Source organism: Silene latifolia, chromosome Y (assembly GCF_048544455.1).
Source record: "Silene latifolia isolate original U9 population chromosome Y, ASM4854445v1, whole genome shotgun sequence".
Lineage (NCBI taxonomy): Eukaryota > Viridiplantae > Streptophyta > Magnoliopsida > Caryophyllales > Caryophyllaceae > Silene > Silene latifolia.
Genome location: NC_133538.1, coordinates 409765438 through 409772321, shown reverse-complemented (window position 1 = coordinate 409772321; position 6884 = coordinate 409765438). Strand labels below are relative to the sequence as shown.

General features: G+C 38.9%; 1 non-coding gene across 1 annotated transcript; it reads left to right on the top strand.

Annotated features, from left to right (window-relative positions):
- The first annotated feature begins 310 nt into the window (after window positions 1-310).
- On the top strand, window positions 311-416 carry LOC141636438 (small nucleolar RNA R71). Its single transcript, XR_012541049.1, has one exon. It is a non-coding gene; the product is annotated as a small nucleolar RNA R71 (small nucleolar RNA).
- The last annotated feature ends 6468 nt before the right edge of the window (window positions 417-6884 follow it).

Sequence of the window (6884 nt, the reverse complement as noted above, 5' to 3'; positions counted from 1 at the left end):
GACGGTCTCCCCTATAGTAAGCATATGGACCATCTGAGGCTCCCCAGCAGAATGCAGCTCCAACTTATCAAACCTAGCATTAATAGCTTCCAGCTGAGCCACAACCTGCTTATCGACTGCATGAACTATTCTAATACCATCCCTCGGGTTTCCATACTCAGCACAGTGATTCGCCATCTCTTCAATAATGGCCCATCCCTTATCATCGTCAGTGTTCTCTTGGAATCTCTCATTAGATGACGCATCATGTATGGCTCTGTGATCATCGTACAACCCATTGTAGAACTGGTTAGACAGAAACCACAGATCAAAACCATGGTGAGGAATAGACCTCACTAACTTCTTAAAACGGGACCATGCTTCATATAAAGTTTCATCAGGTGCCTGCTTGAAACTTGTGATCTTTGCCCTCAGCTGATTGGTGCACCGTGGAGGGAAATATCTCTTGTAAAAAGCAAGAGCAAGGGTTTTCCAGTTGGTAACCCCTGCGGCTGTGCGGTACAAATCCGTCAGCCACTCCCTGGCTGAGCCAGTCAAAGAAAAAGGAAGCTGAACCTCCTTAATCTTGTCTTGAGTTACCCCCTTTGTGGCGGGGATAGTAGAACAGTAGTCCGTAAAGACCTCCATATGCTTCCTCGGGTCTTCACCTGCCACACCTCTATAGAGATTTCTCTCCACCAGATTGATATAGGAAGGACGGATGTCAAATGTATTCCCATCCTCAGTCTGGAGATTGAAACCCTTTGGAATTGAGGCTGCTTTAGGCTCCGAGTGACTAGCAATGTTCGGCATCTTTACTGGTTGATCGGCAGAAATAAGAATGTCTTCTACTAAAGACTGGTCTTTTGCGAAAAGAAAATGGTGAAGCTCTGGTTCGAAAGTACTCAAGTCTTTCGTGATTTTCTCTGTAGACGGAGTCTATGCCTGAATAGTCTCTCTGGCTCTGAATCAGCTGAAACTAACTCAAACCTGTCTGACCTGGGCATAAACAACACTGAAATAAAATAAATAAGAACTGCCTCAAGGAATGAAAATTCCTTGAGACGGATAAAATAAACGAAACAATGACAGATAGGGCAATTGCCTCCCCGGCAACGGCGCCAAAATTTGACAGCGCTATCGTGTACCAATCAAAAATAAACTAACTAAACTAACTATATAGCTAGGGAAGTCAGGTCGATCTCCTCAGGGAGGCAAGATATCTGTAAAAGTCCGTCTATTTGGTCACAAATGGGGGGTTGTTTAAATTGGTTTTCTAAACTAAAAGGTTTAAAGGAAAGAGAAGCAGAGAAAGAGCAATAAAGGCAGAGAAATAGAATTAAACTATCAAATAGAGAAGGGACATGTTAGGATTTCGGTTCACTACGGTAGTCCAGTGACTCAACTGTAAACAACTTAGACAAATCAATGCGAGACGGATATGGAAAGGTTCTTCCGGTCCACTTTCTATCCTAAACTTCCACTAACTTAACTTCCGTCCTCGTGAGGGTAGTCTACTGTTCATAGCAGGCCTATTTAGTCCAATCTTCCGATCCAGGATTAAATTTAGCCAGATTAAAAGGGTCACTCAGAAGCGTGCACTCAACTAAGTCGGTAAAATACAGTTAAATTGCTATGGTGACAGAATCTCACAATTAATTCATTTAAACTATTCACTACATCGTCACATTTCTACCGTAGATCCTCTTATCCCAACATGAAACAAGTTTAGCTACTCATATCGCTATTAATATTATCAAAGCTAACAACAAATAATGAACTAACAATAAACGTAATGAAATAATAAATAAATTCCATAAAAGAGAATTAGGGCAGAAAGTACATAAAGCAGAACAAAGAATTAAAGCAAATGAAATAAAGATTATTATTAAGAAAGGAGAAAGAGATTACAATCGTGAGAATCCGGCGTAAAGAACACACAAATCCGAGCAAAATAACCCCGAAAATAAAGTTACAGTAGAGAAGAGAAAAGCAACGTAATGTTTACTGTGAAAGCTAAAATGATAGATGATAAGATTAAAGATAGCTAATGACCTAGTAAAGTTGCGTTTAAATAGAAAATAAACTAAGTCCAAAAGCTAAAACAAGTGTACGGGCTAATTAAAGCCCACGCCAGACCAAACCACTCGATTGAGTAGAATAAATCCACTCGATCGAGCAAAACTCTAGAAAATCTACTCGATCGAGTAGAATAGTTACTCGATCGAGTAACCTCTCTTTTCAGCACTTCTTGATCGAGTATAAAAGTGCTCGATCGATCAACCAATGACGTAGAAACCATTCAATCGAGTAATAAAACCACTCGATCGAATGTTCTTCCTTCAAATCAGCTTAGACTCGTGCCCGACTGCCTCGTAAATCGTGCCTTCATGCATCCCAATGCAGAAACTCACTCCGAAAATCCCGTCTCCCCAAAATGCATGCAAAAAGGACGAAAAATGGTACGATTCCACTACTTTCGGGTTCATTTCTACAAAACGGACAAAACGAACCAAAGTAGCTAATTCGGGGCATAATACTATATAAATAGTACAAAAATACATGGAAATACGTGCTAAAATAGGCTAAAAAGACTATACATTATGCACGTATCATTGAATATTCAAGATGATTTGATAAGAAGTTTGGCGTTTGGTCCTTCAAGAATGGTAAGAACGTGGAATCGATACTCGGTTAATGGGTTTAATTTTCAAACATTCAACCACGGTAAAGGTAAGGCTAGGTGCAATTGGGAGGTTACTATTTTTTCTCTTGATGACAACGAATACTATGGTATAGTTGAAGATATCTTTGAAATTAGTTATAATGGACGTGACTGAGCTTATAAAACTGTCTTATTCAAGGTTGACTGGAAGGATAATTCTGTGGCTGGAATGAGAGTACATGAACATTACAAGCTTGTAGAAGTGAATCGTACTAGAACATACTCTAAGTATGATCCGTTTATACTTGCACATCAGGCTCATTAAGTGTATTTTGTTACTTATCCAAGCACAACAAATGATAGAAATCAAAATGCGTGGTGTGCAATCTTTAAGACAAAGGCACGGTCACAAGTTGATATAACTTTTTTCCAAGAAGAAAACGTTTCAAATGAAACACTTTTGTCTCCACCCGATGAAATCAACTATGAGCATGGGAATAAAGATGGTGAAGACATGGAAGAGGAAGAATATTATGATTCGGAAGAGGGACTGCCAGGGGAGGATGAGGAGGAGGAGGAGGAGGAGAGGAGGGAAGAAGAGGAGGAGAGGAGGGGGGAAGAGGAGGTGAGGAGGATAAGGGAGGAGGAGAAAAGGAGGAGAAGGGACGAGGGGTTTGGAGATGAAGATGATTATGATGATGATGATGATGAGGATGAGGATGAGGAGGACGACGACGACGATGATGAGTATGATTAAATTGGTATAATTTTGTATTCCTCAAGAGTAAATAATTAAAATTTAGAAGTCCGTATAATTTTCATTTATCATTATTTGTGTTAATTTTTATTTGTATTACTGTAGATGGCTGGAGCAGGTCGAGGTAGGAAGCGTAGAGGCGGCTTAAGTTCTCGACAGAGTACGCGTGAGGAGGAGGAGGAGTTTGTGTGTGAGGATCCAATGGTGACAGACGGTGACGGTGACGGCGACGAGGATCAGCCTGACGCTACCGACGACGCAGGACCATAGGTGCAGATACGGTACACTGCGGATCATCGGATGATACTTGACTCGGCTGGATTATAGTTAGTCTTATTCTTTATTAGTCTACGATTATTTGTTTTTTTTTTTGTAAAATAATAATTGTTTCTAATTTTACATGTTCAAAATAAATGCAGGTTTATGGACGATTGCGTGATACGAGGTGTAACGAAAAGCACGAAGACTAATTTCGTGGGTCCAGTTCCTACATCGTGGACTTATGCTTCTAATGCACAAGAAGAGGCGTGGTTCAATAACTTTTGGGTATATATTTTCCGTAGTTCTTTGTTTTAGAAACCAAATAATTAATTCTGATGAATTTTTTATGAACCAAGTTAGACTTTTATTTTATACTGATATGAAATTTTGTCGCCTTTTTTTTGTAGCAAGCATTTGCTTGGGATGAGTCTCAAGAAATGAATGTCCGTAACAGGTACAATGAAGTCGGTACTCGACGATATCGGGACGTGATCTGGAAGACGGTCAGGCGCCCGAAGGAGCCAGACAACATGAAAGGTATTTAATTAACTTGTTTTGTTATTTGTATTAATTAGCATATACTCTCTTATATTATAAATAATATCAGTAACTTATTAGTTATGATTTCATATGTGTAATTGCAGGTGAAAAGTTTGAAGGCCTAATAAAGCATACTAAAACCGAAGCTTTTCAGAAAAGGTCTAAACAAGCATCCCTCAACAAAAAAGGAAGAAATAAAGATGCCGTGGTCGAGCCTACTCATTACGGGGGATCCCGATCATTCTGAGATCGTGTATTGGGTGTAAGTTTGTCTATTATTTCACACTAATTTTGGTTTTCAACATGTTTATTTTATGTTAGATTTTTTGTTGATTTTCTAACATTTATGTTTTTTTTTCATTCAGAAAGGAAAGAAGAAGTCAAAACCGGTTACGACGGTATCGGAACTGTTTCTGGACACACATTCTAGGGTTGACCACAAAGGGATTAGGAGTTGGACTAAGCCAAAAGACGAGGAATTATATGTAGGTTTTCCCTAACACTTAATTTTTGTTAATTTACTCTTTTTTAATGTCTTATTTTGGTTACCATATTAACTTATAATGATTTGTTTAATATTGTAGGATGCATTTAAACATGAAAAAGCCGCCAATCTAGAAAAAGCGGATAATGACATATGGTTTGAGTTGGTGAAAGGCTTCAAGAAAGGGCATGTGTATGGTACCGGAAGTTCAACACCGGCTTTCTATGACAACACGCGTAGGAGATCGACTTCAACAATTCCCAGCAACACATATCAACCGGGAGTTATTAGTTAATTTCAAGCTCAAGTAAGAGAGCGTGATGAACGTGAAAGAAAACGTGATGAAGAATTCCGCCAAATGAAGGAAAAATGGCAATGTTTGAGACTTGGTGGCAAGGTTGTAACCCCGGACCTAGACCCGACTACGATCCTTTTGATCCGCATGGTCCACAAGGGGGGAGTGGAGCCGGTGTTGGCTTCCAAGTAGTTAAGTAAGTTTAATTTAGCATGTAATAAGACTTGAACTTTAGCTTGTAAACATTTCATTTTCAATATATGAAATGAAGTTTGGGAAAATATGTGGTGTTGGGTTGAAATTTGAAATATATGGTGTTGTGTGTGTTGAAGTTTGGGATGTATGGCGTTGTGGAACTTCGGTTTGTATGCAGGTTGTAAATATTTGGCTAGCAATGAAAACGGAAAAAACCACCAAAATAATCAGTAGCTTTGGCGACTGATTTGAAAATTAGCGACCACAAATTAGTCGCCAAAGAGCCTCACTGAAAATGGCTACGTCACCCAAATTTGGCGACTGAAAAGCCATTTAGCGACCGAAAATCAGTCGCTAATTTGGCGACTACCTTATTTCGGTCGCCAAATTGGCGATTACCATTTCAGTCGCTAATTTTCCCATTTAGCGACTGATATGTCAGTCGCCAAATTTGGCGACCGACTTTAGTCACTAAATTAGAAAAGGCGACCAATGTCTACGACTGGATTTTGGCGACTGAAATCAGTTTTTTAATTGATTTTGGCGACTGATTTCAGTCGCTTGTTTTATTTCTTTTTGTAGTGTTGTATGCCAACCAAGGGTATTTGCGTTTATTTCTAATGGATTTGAATCGGATATGGTTCTGTTTAGGTAGCTAGCTTGGCTTATTACCTCACATTTCCAAAAATGTTTTGCCCTTCTTACCCATTACCTCACTTTTCCATACTTTTGTAAGCCCTCGGTTATGACGGGACCTTGATTGGTTGGAATTATGTGTACGGTAGTGATGCGTGTATTTTATATAAGGTTTTTACATCCTTTTTACACGCATTTCTATACTATTTTACATGGCATCTAGCTACAAATACCCCCGAATAGTCTACTTTGGTTCGTTTTGTGTAAATTGCAGGAATAAACCGAAAAGAAGATAAATCGAGCCTAAACTCGTCCCATTTGCATGCATTTATGGAGAACAAGGAGCTGGAGCTTGGAATCTATCACTTTGAAGACGTGTGAGCTGGTTTCGGAAGGTGTCTTAGTGCCTAAACGTGCCAAAATAGCTCGATCGACTACTTTTCCAGTCGATCGAATGCTTTATATAATAAAGATTACTCGATCGAGCAATTCTTGTATTCGATCGAGAAGGCATTACAAGGGGTTACTCGATCGAATGGCTTATTTCTACTCGATCGAAATGTTTGTCGCCAAGTTACTCGATCGAGCAGTTTTATCCCACTCGATCGAGTGGTTTGCCCTGTAATTGAGTTTTTCCGCCTAATTTCGTATGGGCTTTTGTAATTAGGCCTTTGGATTAGGTTTAGAATAGATTTTTCGTATGCTACTTAGGCAGTAGACTGGGTAATTCACTTCTACATCATCTTTTACTGCTCCACTTTCTTTTACACTTTTTTACTCTAGAACTCGGATTCCCAATTTGTAATCGGTGTTATTTTTCCCTTTTATTTGTTAATCGTAATTATTGTTTTGTTTCTATCTTTCTCTCATTGCTTTCATTATTGTTTTATTTGATCCTTCTGTTTTTGTTATCACCATGTTTAATTCTCGTTATCTATATATTATTATTGTTGATTCGATAGTAATGTGTAGCTAATTCCCTTTTGCTAAGACTAGGGAATCCATGATTATGAAGGGAGAGTGATCGAATTATTAGGTAAATTCTTGTGTCGTCCTTGTTGTTAATCGCTGC